Source organism: Pinus tabuliformis, chromosome 7 (assembly GCF_031772625.1).
Source record: "Pinus tabuliformis cultivar Carrire ecotype Pingquan chromosome 7, CPIR1, whole genome shotgun sequence".
Lineage (NCBI taxonomy): Eukaryota > Viridiplantae > Streptophyta > Pinopsida > Pinales > Pinaceae > Pinus > Pinus tabuliformis.
The window spans coordinates 242550306-242567187 of NC_142293.1; the positions used below are offsets into that span (position 1 = coordinate 242550306).

Here is a 16882-nt window from a genome sequence, read left to right on the forward strand (position 1 = left end):
GCATGGTTGATCGTCGAGGTAGCATATGTTCCACCCCTGGGCTCACACTTGGGTTGGCGACCAAGAGGGAGTTACATATTGTTTTTTTAGTTGGACAACTCGAGGCATTGGGGGAGCATGAGGTGCAGGGGGTGGTAGTCCTTGTCAGCAAGATGATGCCAAGGCTTTCGGCAGTACCCGAACACGTCATTAGGAGCTGGAATAATAGATCTTGCTGAGTGTTATAGACATATTTGGGCACTGCAACCCCAATCACATATGTCCATAAACCAAGGGCTTCTGTTAAAATTGGCAACCAGGGCAAAACTTCATGTGGGTCATCTTATTCATGGCGAATAATATTTTTATTAGATTCCTCTCGTCGAGAGGTGTAGGATTGATATAAAGATCATCCAATTCCGATAAGTATTCATGGAGATATGAATTTATTTTGATTATGGAATTATTATCAAGCCGACCTACAACTCATGTAGGCTCAGAAGCCCAACAGTCGCATCTATTCACCCACCAACGTTGTGTATAAATATAAGACGACTTTTCCTCATTTAGACTCAATCATCTCATCACATCTCTCTCTCTCTACTGCGCAGATATGAGTCTCTTCTCTACTGCGCTGAAATGGGTCTCTCTCTCTCACACATGTAAAGTCGGAAGCTGTTGAATTTGAAGCTGCAACTGCAGAAGTAAAGATTGACTTGCGTGGCCTAGAAGATCTCCTCTTTGGAACTGCGCTGTAGGTTCATCTGAACCTCCTTTGAAAGCCGCAACTTTTGGTGGTGGAATGAAGTCAATCTGACGAACGGTTTGCAAGATATCGACTGCCCTAGTTTGAAGCCGGAAACTGCTGAAACTGAAGCTACAACTGTAGAAGTAAAGATTGACTTGCATGGCCTAGAAGATCTCCTCTTTGGAACTGCGCTGTAGGTTCATCTGAACCTCCTTTGAAAGCCGCAACTTTTGGTGGTGGAATGAAGTCAATCCAACGAACGGTTTGCAAGATATCGACTGCCCTAGTTTGAAGCCGGAAACTGCTGAAACTGAAGCTGCAACTGCAAAAGTAAAGATTGACTTGCGTGGCCTAGAAGATCTCCTCATCTAAACTGCGCTGTAGGTTCATCTGAACCTCCTCTGGAAGCCGAAACTTTTGGTGGTGGAATGAAGTCAATCCGACGGTCGATTTGTGAGATATCGTCTGCCCTAGTTTGATAATGAAGCCGCTAATGTTGATGCTGCTGATCTAGGGTTTGCTACTGCTGATATGAATCAGATTTATTGTAATATTTCTCTCTGCTGAATTATTGAAGATAAAAGAAGATTTGATCAAAGGGTTTCCCCACACATTATGGGGTTTGTCCCTGGCTAGCCGCCACATCTTGTGTCTCTTGTCTTGGCTTGTTTTCTGTCGATCGTTTAATGTTCTATCTGCACTTTACTTTATGTACATGTGATTGCTAATCGGTGGAATATAATAAGAAAAAGAAGTAAACTGTTATAAGCATAGAACATACCATAACTTAACAGCTTCTAAGCCCTAAAAGTGTTGTTTCATACCCTAAAGGAGCAAGGTCAGCTGATTACATCATCTCCCAGAAGTTTTCCATGAAAAACTAATCAGAACTGGTCAAAGCAAGACCATACAGACTGCCCAGTGCTAAAGGTGCAATGCATCTCACCTGCCACATGCAAAAAGTGCGATGCATACTGGAAAGCCATTTTGTAGGGTGCGATGAGCGAGAGAAGACAAATGGCACAAGCAGTTTGCTAGGTGGAAACCCAGAGAATCTTCTAGAAACTGCTCATTTGACACTTGTCTCTCTGAGTTCGCCCAGGGATGAGTAAGAGATCTAAAATCTCCATGTTGAACTAAGAACTATCAGAGAGATGACACTAATCAAAGTCCCAGAAGCTGACTCATCCCCCTGCAAATATCTATAAATGGATCCCTCATCCAAGAGATCCAAGGGTTCGAATTTGATAATTTGCAAAGAGGTGCTACTGGTTTCTCTTTGAAGACATTGTTGGGTGATCTTGCTTTGTGTGAGGTGAAGAGGGCTTTCAAGTTGGGAGGATGGAGCTGGGTCAGACCAAATGGTTGTAATCCTCTCTTCTACGACTTTTACTAATAAAGCTATTTGAGTTTTTCTCCATATTCTTGTGTATCTCTGAATATTGTGTTGTTATATGCATTTATATGGTCAATATATATCTGATCCTATATTGTTTACAGTGAAAAATCTCTATGCTTTGATGGTATTATGTTGTTGTGAATCTACAGGTGCTCTTTGAAGCTGGACAAGTAAGGAAGCAGTGGCGAGATTCTGTCAAAGGGGAAAGGAAACAAGCAAGGAGCCAAGCGGAAAACTGAGGTTGGTACTCTCTGCTTCTTTCCCATCTCTCTCTCATAAAGGAAAAACAAGTGACTTTAATTTGTTTGTTTCTAAGATAGCTACCTGTCTTAGTGGGACTAGTAGCTTTGAATAGACACTAGATTTCCCGATAACAAAATGGTGACTCCACTAGGGAGCGAATAGTTTGATTGCTTGTCTCTATTTGTTTGATTCATAAACCACAGACAGAGCCTGAAGTTAAGCCAGCTAGCCTTCGAACTGCATTTGCTATGCAAGTGCAAAGTAGATCAACACTGCTTCAGTCAATCTCCGGGTTTATTTATGAACTGAACAATTGACTTGCAAACATCCTAAGTTCCCTAGAGTTGGCTTGAGTAACCTCATTAGATCAGCCCTATACTTTGTAGTTATTGACTATCATTTGCTCGGCCTAAATCCCTGGACTAAACTGCAAACTGTGACCAAAAACCAAGTTAAAGTCTCGTCCCTGGACCATCACACCCTGTCTTCTTGGCAATCTGGATGCATCGCACCTCCCATGTGCAGTGGGTGGGATGCATCCCTGTTTCCCTATGTTACAGGTGCGATGATCAGACAAGACTAGATCTGCCTCCAGATTTTGGTTTTTCTTCACTATCTTCAGTTTTATTCAGGAGTTTTGCTGTCTATGATCAGTAGACCATTGTAGAAACCCCCTTTCTTTGCATCATCCAACCTCCATTGTACAAAGAATTGTGAATGTTTTTATGTATTGTGCGCCATTTACAGTTTTATTTTACAAAGAAGTAGCTTAATCGAACTATCATCTTTTGATTTAGAAGTGTCGCAAGTGTCGTTTTCAGTCAAAGAAAAGAATCCTACTATTCTTGATAGTCGATTGTACTGTTACTCTTGTATTTGATCTGAATTAGTAGTATTTTAAGTGTCGAACCCAATTTTCAATTCAAAATTGTAAAGTGTCGTCTTGTCTCCTTTTTGTTTTTTGAAAAGAAAATCGTTAGTACTATCACTTTGGAAGAAGGAATAGTTCACATTTGTATTCAGCATTCTTTTTGTCATTCACACATTAAGAAAGCGAAAATAAATACATGCATGTGCATTTGCATTTAGACTGCTTGTTGATTGTGATTTAGGACAGTGCATCTAGTGTGTGCTCTCTGCTCTATGTTGAAAAGATTTCATTTATCTTTTTCCTTAGTAGCTAGGATTTGCATTGCAAAAAGAAGATTAAATGACTGTTTATCATCTTAGATTGCATTTTAGGAATTGTATATCTACATCAAGCGGTGAACCTTAAAGGCAAACTTTTTAAGAAAGATCAACTATAAAATAAATTCAATGAACATAAAAACGCTTTGGAACTTAATGCACAACATCTAGAAGTCTAGGCTACAAACGTATTCCGGCGTCGTAAAGTCTAGTAACTGTCGCTTTCATCGTAGGTTGGGTGATTGCTCCTCTTTGAGACGATAAGTGCCAGTATGGACTTGTGCTCCCATGTACCGTCGAGTATATATTGGGAGACCACAATAGGCTATATCTTTTATCCTTAGGAAGCCGTGTCTGCCGCCCTATCGTCGCAATGCACTGAACACAGCATTCGGGAAGATTGACTGCCGTACTGTAAAAAGTATTCTGCAGTTTTGCGATTGGTTTGGTAATCCCTCTATCTAGATTTCCAGAGTAGTCTCTTTCATTCCTTTTCAGACTCCTTAAAGGAAAAGGTCCATCTGAGCGCTTGTCACTTCAGGCTCATTAAAAACCGAAGGCGACTAGAGTCATCTTTGGCTTTTTCTCGACTCTTAAAAATTGAAAAAAGCAAGTTGTGTCAAAGCGTTTAAAATTTATTTAATACGGAATAACATTTTCCCCTCTTATTTTGAGTTGATCAAATAAATCCACAATCATCGAAGCAAGTCAATCAAAACCCAGTTGTTCGCATAGACTGACGAGTCAATCGTCTTTGACTCCGGAAACCAAACCATTCTGGGTTAAGCGAACTCGTTTAACTGGGTCAAAATCTCCTGGTTTGTTTGAAACTTGTGTTTCAACATCCTCTGAGACTCTAGTTACTCCAACCATTTCTGGTATCCCTGCCTCTACAGAAGAAGTTCCGCAGTTACAAGAGGACATTAGAACTGATCCTAGTGTAATAGTAAACACTTCTATTCCTGAACCAGCTCCATCCAGGGTTGATTCAGAAGGTGTTACCCCTCCAACATCTGTTGCTGCAGAATCTATACCTTCTTCGGCACCAGAAATATTTTACGGACCTGACGGTCTGCCTCTTCCACCTGGATTGATTGCTATAGAAGAGATTACGGAGGATCTTCCATCCAGTACTCCATCGCATTTTGGGACTGAGATCCACCTATATCCTTCTACTTCAGAGGTTAATACCCCTTCATCGCAAATTCCTGTAGAAGCACTGGGAAGTCTTTTGGATAGACTCGATCTGTCTGGACAACCATCGACATTTAGGACTGTCTCGTCTGATACAGCGGTAGCAGAACCTCTTGCCACCACTCCGACAATGTTCGCTGGTATACCATCTGTCCCAACTAGCTCTCAACCCCTAGAAGGAGTCCACCCAGGGACTATTTCGACAGTATGGTTTGTTCCCGTTTGTTCATTCGGAATAGTATCTGGAATCTCTTATGTTGAATCTCAACAAATTGATCCTTCACAACATCAATTTGGGCAGTCTAGTCTCCAAAGACCAATCATTCCCTTGAGCACTGGATTGCCGCCATATGAGAGTTCACAACCAAATTCAGGTCAAATTGGAATCACATCCAGCGGTTGGGTGCCAATACTGCCTCAACAACCAAGAGTTGTATACTCAATGCAACCAAGTCTCCCTATGTCAAACATCCCCACTACACCAGCTATTGTGATGGTGTCACAAGTACAAGCATTGCCTGTTATATGCCAACCTCAAGTTTCTTAGGTTGTTGTACAACAGCCTCTTGTTTCTGCGACACAACCGCAATCGCCAGTTAGTGGCTCCTTAACTAGAGCGACTCAGGCTCAAACGGGGACTATTACCCCTCATCTTGGTCAAATGTCCAATATTGGGCAACAATAAATGGTTTCACAACCATGGCTGGTGCAATATCAACAACTGCAATTCCAACAAGCTTACCAAGGACCTGAGCAGCAAAACTTTGCAGGTAATGGGCAGTCGTATATTCAAAACAGTTATAACCAATGGTCTCAAATTGGTTATGCCCAACCACCTTATCAAAGTTATCAACATCAAATGCATTATGCTAGTATGCAAAGACCCACTACTCAGGCGATCCCATCTTATCCTAGGTACGCTTCGCCGAACCTTAATCAACAGTTGCCCTTCGTGGCAACTCTAGAGTTACCAGATCTAAATCAGCGAACGAACGATCCAATCGCTTACGCCCCTTGGTGGCCGACGATTCCTCATAAACTTTTGTCAGATATTCCTAAATTTAATGGAAATCCGGGTGAAGACCTGTCGAATCAAGTGATGACCTTTCATCTGTGGTGTTCGTCCAACACTCTCAATGATGATTCGATTCGGCTTCGCCTTTTACAGCAAACGTTAACTGGTCCGGCAGCAAAATGGTATATTGAATTGCTTAGAGCTTCATTCGATAACTTCAGCGCCCTTGCCACAACCTTTTTAACCCATTTTCAATTACCAATAAGGTATGAAACAGGAACAGAGCTTCTTACCAATTTCAAGCAGACGACGGCCACTCACATATCCGATCATATTCATGAATGGTGATGTCATCGTAGAATGGTGAAAACATATGTTCCTGATCAGCTGCTAGCTGAATGGTTTATTAAGTCATTGTTACCTTCTATTACAGAAGATGTGGCAAAGGGAGGGGTCGTCACTGAAGAGCAGGTTATTGCTCATGCGCAATATCTAGACTTGATCTATACTCAGTCTAGAACGCTCTACGACAAAATCCCCGATGCTCCCAGACCGGAGTTTTCCGTTCCTCCACCTCCTAAATCAAACAAAAACTCTCACGCCGATGACGGTGTGATAGGTACAACGAGGAAAAAATCGACAAAGGCTACATCTAAGAAAGCCCATAAGATTTCTGATCAAAATGCAAATGAAGAAATTCTCACCTTGGAGGTTAATGCCATGTCAACTGACAAAGGCAAAGAACCAAAGCAACTAGGAGGCAAGAAGAAAGGGAAAAGCAAAAGGAAGAAACCGGATGATACGTATCCTAAAAAATCTTCTGCAAACCCTTCTAGGCAAAAGAAACCTACGCAGCCATGCCTCATATGCGATGAAGATCATTGGACGAGAGATTGTCCATATAAAGCTGAAGTTAAGAAATTCTTTAAGAATTCAAAAACCTCAGCAGTATTGACTGACCCGTTTCCAAACCCAGGAACCAATCTGGTTGCTAGTGACAATGCTTCCCCATCCCAAGTCCTTATGCTGTCCATTTCAAAACAACAAAATGATGCTTTGATATCAACAAGGAATAAAGATTACCGGAATCCACAGCTGTCGAATAACAAGGCTACTGATCAACCTAGTAGTTCGACAACAACTTTGACCGAAGTTGTGCCACCCATCATTCCTGAGCTAACGATAAAGCCACCAAAGGGAGTTGTACACAAATTGACATTTAATACTTGTGCCAGAGCGGCAAATAATTATAATATAGTAGAGGACCTGGCCCAATCGCCGTCCACTATGTCGACACTTGAGGTACTGCAAAATTACCCCTCCCAAAAGCAAGCTTTATTATTAGCAATAGGTGGGATTGACCCAACGGATTCCAATCTTGTGGCCTTTAATCATAAAGGATATGACCCGCAGTTACCAGCTCAGCTCGCTTTCCTCAACAAAACTGTTCATCGAACAATTATTGACGAGGGGGCATCAACATGCATTATGTCAATGAGCTGTTGGAAAACTTTAGGCTCACCACCCTTGTCGCGATCGTCGACGACGTTAAAAGCATTTGATGGACGAACATACACTCCATACGGGATTTTAAGTAACTTGCAAGTCGAACTGGGGGGAAAAACAATAGAGATTGATGTGGAAGTTATCGATGGAAACCTCGATTACAACATCCTACTGGGAAGGCCCTGGATTTATGCTATGGCTACTGTAGTGTCGACATACTTCAGGAAGATTGCATTTCCCTTCCAAGGGGGAATTACGATTGTCAACCAACAAACATTCCTCCCCGACAATTCACAAGTTACTGGAAGCATCCCGATGATCCACGGAAGCTCTCAATCGCTTCAAAATATCGGAGTAGGCCTACTAAAAGACCCTACATTGATGGGTACTTTTGCACTACCACCTCCAAACGACTTGGCGGAAGTTGCAATGGTGGGAACCTACAATATGGTATCTTCCATTCACAAGATGTCCGAAAACGATATTAGCATGGATCGTCACCAGGTGTTGCCTCCAAGCCCAATAGAAATATTGTAGCAATCAATGTTCTCGACATGGGAGGCAAACCCCAAGGAACACTCATCAAGGTTTGGGTAGATAGGTCTAAGGAGTATGGTACCTCTTCAGATCCTTGGTCGCATGTACATTCTACAGACGAAGGAATTGTTCAGTCAAAGAACATACCGGGGGCACCATGGGAAGATTACCACCATCGTTCCCATCTTCCGGATTACAATGAAGATTACTCCAGCGACCTTAATCATCCATCAGTTTTTGATTTTCTATCAAATACTGTAAACACGGCGGATTCCGAGCGAAATCTGTCTAATACTGAAGAAACTATCGCCATAAATATCTCGACTAAACTAGATGTTATAGAAAATATTCATGTTGGCAAATCTTGTTCTTCCTCAGAACTTGAAATATATTACGCTCTCTTTCGTGAGTTCAAAGATGTCTTTGCATGGTCATATGAAGAAATGCCAGGCATCGACTCGAGCATAGTTGAACACGAAATTAAGATGTATCCAGATGTCAAACCAGTAAGACAACGACTTCGGCAGGTGCACCCAAAGAACGCTGCCATCAAGGCAGAAGTTGAAAAACTTCTCCATGCTTGTTTTATTTACCCGGCTCCTTTAACTGATTGGGTATCGAACATTGTTCCTGTGATGAAAAAGCAAGGAACAATTAGAGTGTGTGTCGATTACAGGGATGTAAATCAAGCTTGTCCAAAGGATAACTACCCTACACCCTTCATCGACCAGATAATTGATGAATGCGCCGGATGTGAAATCTTTTCATTTATGGATGGATTTTCCGGGTATAATCAAATAAATATCCGCCCACAGGACTAGTCAAAGACTGCATTTATTTGTCCGTGGGGCACATTCGCGTACCGTAAGCTACCTTTCGGTTTAAAGAACGCAGGGGCAATTTTTCAGAGGGCAATGAATTATGCCTTCCATGACATCAAGAACATTGTTCAACCATACCTCGACGATCTTCTGGCTCACTCACAAAAGCGGACCGATCACTCAAATAAAATAATAATAAGTCAAAGTTTTGAGGAAATAAATGCAAAATTTTATTTTTAATATATTAAAATGCATTTAAAATTTCGACGGATGAGATCAAAGGAGATTTTGATCCCCATCGACGGTCGAGATCACTCTGACATGGATCACTCGAACTAGCCATGGGAAATTTTCCTTTAAATAGGGTGTCAGGTGTCATTTGAGATCATTCGATCTATGAATCTTGTGCTAAAGAAAGCTCTCTTGTAGTCATTTTTCATATGCAATAAAGAAAGACTTTGGGGTTGAAATCTTGCTGGTGTTACTCTTTTGGAATGGCTGTAAGATGTTTCATTTCTGTGCATGATTTTAATTTCAGCCATTGATAATAGCTTTATCAAGAGTGATTTTAAACACCGATATCTTGTTTAGTCGCTAGTGTTTGAATGCTAGTTAAATTTCTGAACATGATGGCAAGTATCTTCATTAGATTTGGATTTTAGTATGGTTTCTCCCTCTTTGTTAATGGTTGAAGTAAGTTGTGCAGGAAAATCTAGATTTCGAAGATCAACGGGCATTTGGGGAAGTTCTCGGCTGGACCAGCCAACTCCTGAGAAGCACTTTCTGAAGAGCCTAGCTAGTTTTGATCCTGGGCTTATCATTTGATTTTTTCTTGTGAATGCATGAAGGGTTTTCTGAAGCATCTCATAGCAAATCTAAAATTCTGAAAATATTTCTGTGGCATATTGATAAATCTAGCTATTTAGAGCCTTTAAACTGTGAACACTATAATTATTTAGCTAGTTTTTAGTTTCATTCCTACATATAATTTTCTAGGTGGTTGTTTTCGTCATTACAGGTTGCAGATCTGAAGGTGTAGTCTTGTTCTGAAGCCAGATCTAGGCCTTGGAGGGTAAGATCTGGCCTCAGCGTCATTTTTGTAGGGATATTCTTCAAAAGATTTTCAAGTTTTCTGAAGAAATTCGAGGGTTTGTTCAAGCTATCTATCTGCTGTTGCCTGGGGTTTCATTTTTCTTGCAGGAAAAATTTTCGAAATTTTTTAAAGGTCAGGTTGTGGGATTGCTTCTTCACCTCCACGCAGTTTTCTCCCACTGGCAGCATTTTCTCTCTCTGCTTGCAACCCTCATTCTGCCATCCTGGCTTTCTGCTTATCCTTGAAACCCCATTACGCTGCCACCGCCTAATTCGCAGCTCCATTTCCTTCCACGAAAACCATCCCACGCTGCCGCATTTCTTTCTGGCATTCTCAGCCACCACGCAAACCTCCATTGAGATGCCATTTCTATCCTACAAAGCACATAAAAAATCACACAGTATCCTCACACAACTGCTCCCTCTCTGCGTGATCTCCTTCACCCTCAGCAACCTCCCTCTCCGTCAACTTGCCTAATCCCTGCACGCAAGTCTCTCATCGACTGCTTTGCCAGCTCCATCTGCATCATAGCTCCATATTTCTCCTTTCAAACGCTGAAATTTCAAACCATTCCGCTGCTCCCTTCTTCCTCACGCAAACACCATTGCACAACTCCTCCCTCACGCTGGCACACCCAAGCTCCTCAGCAGCCTGCTGCTATTTCATTCCAGCTCCACACTCCACTCTCCTGCCGCTTCATTCTCACGCTCCACCTACAAACAAAACATAAAAACCGCACTCTCTGTAGCCACCAACCCCGCATGTTCTTTCCACAAGCTCTATCGGGCTGCTAGCTGCAGCCATCCACACATTGTCAACCTGTAATAGGTTTATCCCTTCCAAACGCAATTTCGTTCCTCCATTTCACAGGCTTCCTCACGCTACCAAAGCCTTTCTCCCCGCAACTAGCAACCCTCCTTCCTCTGCTATCTCCCTCGTCCATTTCTTAGTCGTCTCTTCCTTTGCCGCCGTCCTACCTGCAAGCGTTCCAAACAGTAATGAAATTTCGATTTTGGTAGTCATATGAGTTAGGGTTATTATTAGCATATTTCGATTTCATAGATTGTTTAGGTTAGCGTTTAATTTTTTTTATAAATTTAGTGTTAAATTTAGATTAGATTTAAGTTTTATTTTTTTTAGCTTTTAGTTTAGTTTAGTTTAATCTTTATTTTTTTAATTTAGTTTTGGTTTTATTTCAAAATCATAAAAAATAATAAAAAGGATAAAAAATCCTTAAAAAAAAGGGGTATAAAGTGTTTTTTAGATTTAGATTTTAGATTTGAAATTTTATTTAGATTTTAGATTTTATTTAAATTTAGTCTTATTCATTCCAGCTCCACACTCCACTCTCCTGCCGCTTCATTTTCACGCTCCACCTACAAACAAAACATAAAAACCGCACTCTCCGTAGCCACCAACCCCGCATGTTCTTTCCACAAGCTCTATCGGGCTGCTAGCTGCAGCCATCCACACATTGTCAACTTGCAATAGGTTTATCCCTTCCAAACGCAATTTCGTTCCTCCGTTTCACAGGCTTCCTCACGCTACCAAAGCCTTTCTCCCCGCAACTAGCAACCCTCCTTCCTCTGCTATCTCCCTCGTCCATTTCTTAGTCGTCTCTTCCTTTGCCGCCGTCCTACCTGCAAGCGTTCCAAACAGTAATGAAATTTCGATTTTGGTAGTCATATGAGTTAGGGTTATTATTAGCATATTTCAATTTCATAGATTGTTTAGGTTAGCGTTTAATTTTTTTTATAAATTTAGTGTTAAATTTAGATTAGATTTAGATTAGATTTAAGTTTTATTTTTTTTAGCTTTTAGTTTAGTTTAGTTTAATCTTTATTTTTTTAATTTAGTTCTGGTTTTATTTCAAAATCATAAAAAATAATAAAAAAGATAAAAAATCCTTAAAAAAAAGGGGTATAAAGTGTTTTTTAGATTTAGATTTTAGATTTGAAATTTTATTTAGATTTTAGATTTTATTTAAATTTAGTCTTATTTTGTTTAAATCTTGAATTCAAAAAATAATATCAAAAAAAAAAAAAAAAAAAAAAAAAAAACAGGTTTTGTTTAGCCTTGTCTTTAGCTTTTGATTTATTTTTGTTTAGACTTAAAAATAATAATAATAATAATAATAATAATGTGTCGAAGCATTTTTGTCACATTTAGTCTTGGCATATTCACTTAAGGATTTATCACATTTACAATTTTGGTGTATTTCGCTAAGGCTAATAGATTTTAAATGTGGGATTAATGTTTGTCATTTTTATATAGTTAAATACGCTTCAATTTTATCTGAGGATTAGCTATATGAAAGTGGTGAATCATTTTATGGAATTAGTAAGCATTTAAATTTTGTGATTGCTTCAAATATTTAATCTTTTGAAATTTATTTGCTAAAATATTGTGCATCTTGCATTTGGTGAAATTTATCAGTGCTTGAATTATTTGATGATAAATGATTGCTAGTCATGGAATTACAAATTTCATATTTTTGCAAGTAATTGATAAACAATTATTTGATCATTAACTAAAGGCACTGGTCTTAAGGCATTTAAATATTTAAATCTAATTTCAATCAAGTGCTTGTTTCCCCCCGCTAATTCTCAGTTGGTTTTCCTTTATCCCATAGGTTCTACCCCAACGTTGCACGAAGCGGGGATGCGGAAGCGTCATTTTCCAAAAATCTAGGAAGCGAAGCGTCCGCGGAAGCGTCTGCTATATATATATATATATATATGCATTTATACTCAAAACAAACATCCCAAATACCAAATTAATTATAGAAGACATGAAAACATGCATATTTTTGCATAAATCAAGATAGATATGGCATCCATGATTCCATTGTAGTTACTAGTATGTACAACAATCATCTATATTCTAGCTATTACAAACATACATCAAATTTTTAAGCATATTATAAAACATAAAACATTTAAGCATATTATAAAACATAAAACATAGAGCATATTATGATTTATCTAGCAAGTGAGCAACTGTCAACATTTTTCATGTCCAAAATTCAAATAATAATGTTTACAAAATATGTCACTTGGTCACCGCCAAGACAAAAAAGGTTCAAAATTCAAATTCACAAGCCTACAAGTCTAATGAGTAATCTATGACAAAAAGTAGCAGATTGTGAATATATCTACTAATCTCTCCTCCTTCCACCACGAAGAGAACGTGGCGGCGGGCCTCCACGTGGTGGCAAGGAAGAAGATGGTGCCTGTGGAAGTTGTGGCACTGAAACTGATGAAGAAGAACCCCCTGTTGTTGGTGTTGAACCATGGAACCTAGGAACCAAGGGACCAAATGGGGGTGGGGGTGGCATATCAACACGATCATCATCATCCTGGAATCGCTCAAAAAATTCATGCAAAAAAAAACACTAGTTAACAAAAAAATTAAAAACATGAATTAGAGAAATGCTTTATAAGGAAAAATTGCAAAATTCATACCACAATGGACATACCTGCATAAGAGCATCCTCTAATTACTCTAATCGCAACACTCCATCCTCCAAATTGGGCTCCTCTAGATTCTTGTCCCAAATCAATAGGTCTTTATTAGACTTTGCATCTTCACAGTAATGGGACAACAATCGCAAGTTGTAATGAACATAAACCAAGCTCTCTGCCCGGTCTAAACTCAACCTATTCCTTTTAACAATGTGGATGAAAGAATAAGAGCTCCAACACCTCTCTGCAGAAGAAGTGTTTACCACCTATGATAGCCCCCGCAATGCCAAAGCCTGTAGAAGTGGAGTACCCCCTCCATGCATGTTCCACCACTCAAGAGAAGAAAAAGTCTCTCGATCTTTAATTGCATGCATGCTCCCAGATGGACCAGTGTGAAGCGTATAGTTGCTCACCTGTCTCCATACCAATGTAGCCTCCTCCTCATCAGGAATTAATTTACTCAATGCAGCCATATATTTTCTATGAACCTCTTGATCTTGGTGTGGTTTTCTCCTGCTTTCCCCCCAGGTGCTAGTGTTGAAAGCCATGATGGATGATAGTATTTAGGTGTCAAAACATATGCTAATGCATGCAATGGAACATTTAGCATTTCCCATCGGTTTTCCACCTCTGCGCGAATATAATTGTACAAGGTGGTATCTCTAGGCTCAACAATGTATTTAATTTGCCTCAACATGCTATCCATTTTCTCATACACCTCCCCAATTACTGGTCGATCTGAATTTACAAACTTGATCATGTAATAAATTGGTTTGGTGAATTGCAAAACATATTTAACCTATGCCCAAAAGTAACTGTCAAGAATAGTGTCCTTGACTGCATTAGCAACATCTATGTCAGTGTTAATTTCATCCCATGATTCAGCACACACCAGATTAGTTAAAGCTTGTCTCACTTTCACTAGCCGCCTAAAGGTGAGGTAATAACTAGCAAATCTTGTCTTTGCAATTTTAGGCAACTGCAACTTGGAGTAAGTGCCATAGAAGTAGTTTACCCTTGTATGCCTTGTGATGAATTTAATGAGTTGCTTCCCTGTCCTGTAAAGCTCAGTAATCCACCCACATTCTTTGTGCTTCACAATATCATGCATCAAAAAGTTCAATGTGTGAACCAGGCACCCAGACCAAAAGATGTGTGGATAAGTATGCTCAATAATTTTTCCTGCTGCCTTACAATTTGCTACATTATCTGTGATCACGAACCACATTATTCGAACCAACATCTTTGATTGATTTCAATAGGAGATCTGCAATGTTTTGTGCAGATGCAGTGATGGAGGAGGAGTCATGACATGTAATAAATATTGCACCACTAGAAGAAACACCAAGAAAATTTATCAAATGTTGGTTTCTAATATTTGTCCACCCATCTGATACAATGGATACCCCAGAATCTACCCACTCATTTGTAAAACGTGTCAAAGCTCTTTGAACCTTAGCTTTTTCTCTTTCTAATAACACTGTTCTAGCTTTCTCATAGTTGGGGGCCTTGTATCCTTTTGGGGCTTCATTGATGGCCTTTACCATTTCATGCCAATAGGGAGAGCGAAGCACATTGAATGGTACACCGCAAGCACAAAGAAAACGGACTATCTTTCCATCCACATCATCCCTCCCAGCAACATTAAGGAAATCCCCTATTGTTCTTCTACCTCCAGAGCTTCAGAAGTACCATGAGGAGATGAGCAGCTACCAAATTTAGAGGTTCACTTGATTCAGAATGAGTTTTTTGTTTCTTGTTTTTTTGTTGTGCAGCCTCCTCTATTTGGATGTATTTTCTTCTTTCTTCAGTTGAAATGTTTGGGCAAATTTGTATCCCCACAGGACCCCTTTTTCATCACTGTCCAACACCCCACAAAGATGCCTCCTCACACGGGTATATGAACCACAATATGGTTTTCCTCCATGACAACCATGAGAGCACACAAATCTGTAAGATCCACCACCCTTTCCCCCATCAAGTTTGGTCACATAGTTCCACAAGGGTGTTAATGTAGCTTTCCCATCTTGTGTTTCAATGACCCCTTTAGGTTCATCCCCTTCCTCTTCAAACCCTTCCTCCTCATCATACATTGGGTCACTCATATTGGGACCACTGTCCTTTTGTGTTTCTTCCCTTCTATTCCTATTCCCCTTTGCCATCATTAAAACCAAGAGTGGAATGATACATAGAAGACAAAAGAACACCATCTTGGAGTATGGATATAGGTGGTGGACAACCTGTAAGTAAAGGAGCAAGTAGAAACAATGGGAAAGAGTAGGAGAGGGAGGAGAAAAATACAAAAAAATTGTAAAAAAAAAAAGGGAGTTTGGGGTTTGAACTTACCTCTTTAGCTCTTGTAGATGAAGTCCTCCAAGCTCCTCCTCCTTCTCCTAGCTCCTCCTCCTTCACTCCTCCAAGCTCTCCTCTCTTCTCCTCTCCTTTTCTCTCTTCTCTTCTCCTCTCCTCTCCTCTTCTCCAACTCTCATAAACTCAAAGTGAGAAAATGAGAAATGAATGGGGGCTTTATTCTCTTCATTCCTCACCTTAACCTCACTCTAACCTCACCCTAACCCACCCCCTTTATGCTAAGTTAACATAAATTAAAAAAAAAAAATGATTTTTTGCCTTGCGCGCGGCCTCTTCAGGAAGCGTACGGAAGCGTATGGGAAGCGTACGCTTCTTCCTCTGAAGCGCCATGCTTCCGACGCCCAAAGCATCGTACGAAGCGCGCTTCGGAAGCCTGGAAGCGGCGCTTCCGTACCACGCTTCCGAATATCCAGGAAACGGCAAAAAATTGGAAGCGACGCTTCCAAATTTCGGAAGTGCGCTTCCGGCCAAGCTTCCTAGGCACTTCCGTACGGGATGCGCTTCAGGGCTTGGAACCGGGGGGGGGGGGTGCTTCATGCAACATTGGTCTACCCCCTTAGCCAAGGGAGATGGCTTAAACGAAGAGATCGGGGATCAATGTGACAGCCCCCAGTCTGAGCGTTGTCACGGTACTTAGACACTTTGCGCAACAACATTTTTTGGCGCCACTGTCGAGGACAGAGTTTTTTCTGTCCTTGGTTCCTTTGACATTCGTCTCGTTTCTTTCCTCTCGTCCCTTCCTGTACTTAGCTCCTTCCTTTCGAGTTTCTCCGTGTTTTACTTTTTGTCCATGTGGCGACTCCACTTCATATATCCTCTGCACGAGTGTATACTAGAAGACATCCAAGCAGTTTGGTTAATCCTACTCCTGATCCTGAAAGGGCTCAGAGTACGATTACACAAACTCTCTTCTCCTACACTTCTTGTTAATCTCGGGAAAGAAGCCCTATCTGATATCCATTTCGTTTTTACTAGCCCGGTTGAGCATGACATCATGGATATATATGCCCCTTGCGATTTTTCTAACATTCAAGGTTATTCCCATGATATTCCAACACATGGGATGGATAAATTGCCTATCTTTCTGGGAAATAACGCAATTAGTGCTAATTCACATCTAAAAAATTTTAGTTTATGGATGGCTAAGTACGCAAGGTCTACTGATTTTAATCATGAAGATGTTCAAATGACTCTTTTTGTTCTAACCTTGGAGGGCGATGCTAACGACTGGTTTTCAGAAAAGCCTCAAAATTCATTTGATTCCTTGCAATCAATCGTTAATGCCTTTAAGGAAAAGTATGGAGATAATAGAGAAGGAATGCACC

At 40.4% G+C, this 16882-nt stretch overlaps 1 protein-coding gene across 3 annotated transcripts in view; it reads right to left on the minus strand.

Annotated features, from left to right (window-relative positions):
• Positions 1-16882, minus strand: part of LOC149246764 (uncharacterized) — a 341537-nt gene that overhangs the window by 38586 nt on the left and 286069 nt on the right. The gene's annotated exons all lie outside the window — the stretch shown is intronic.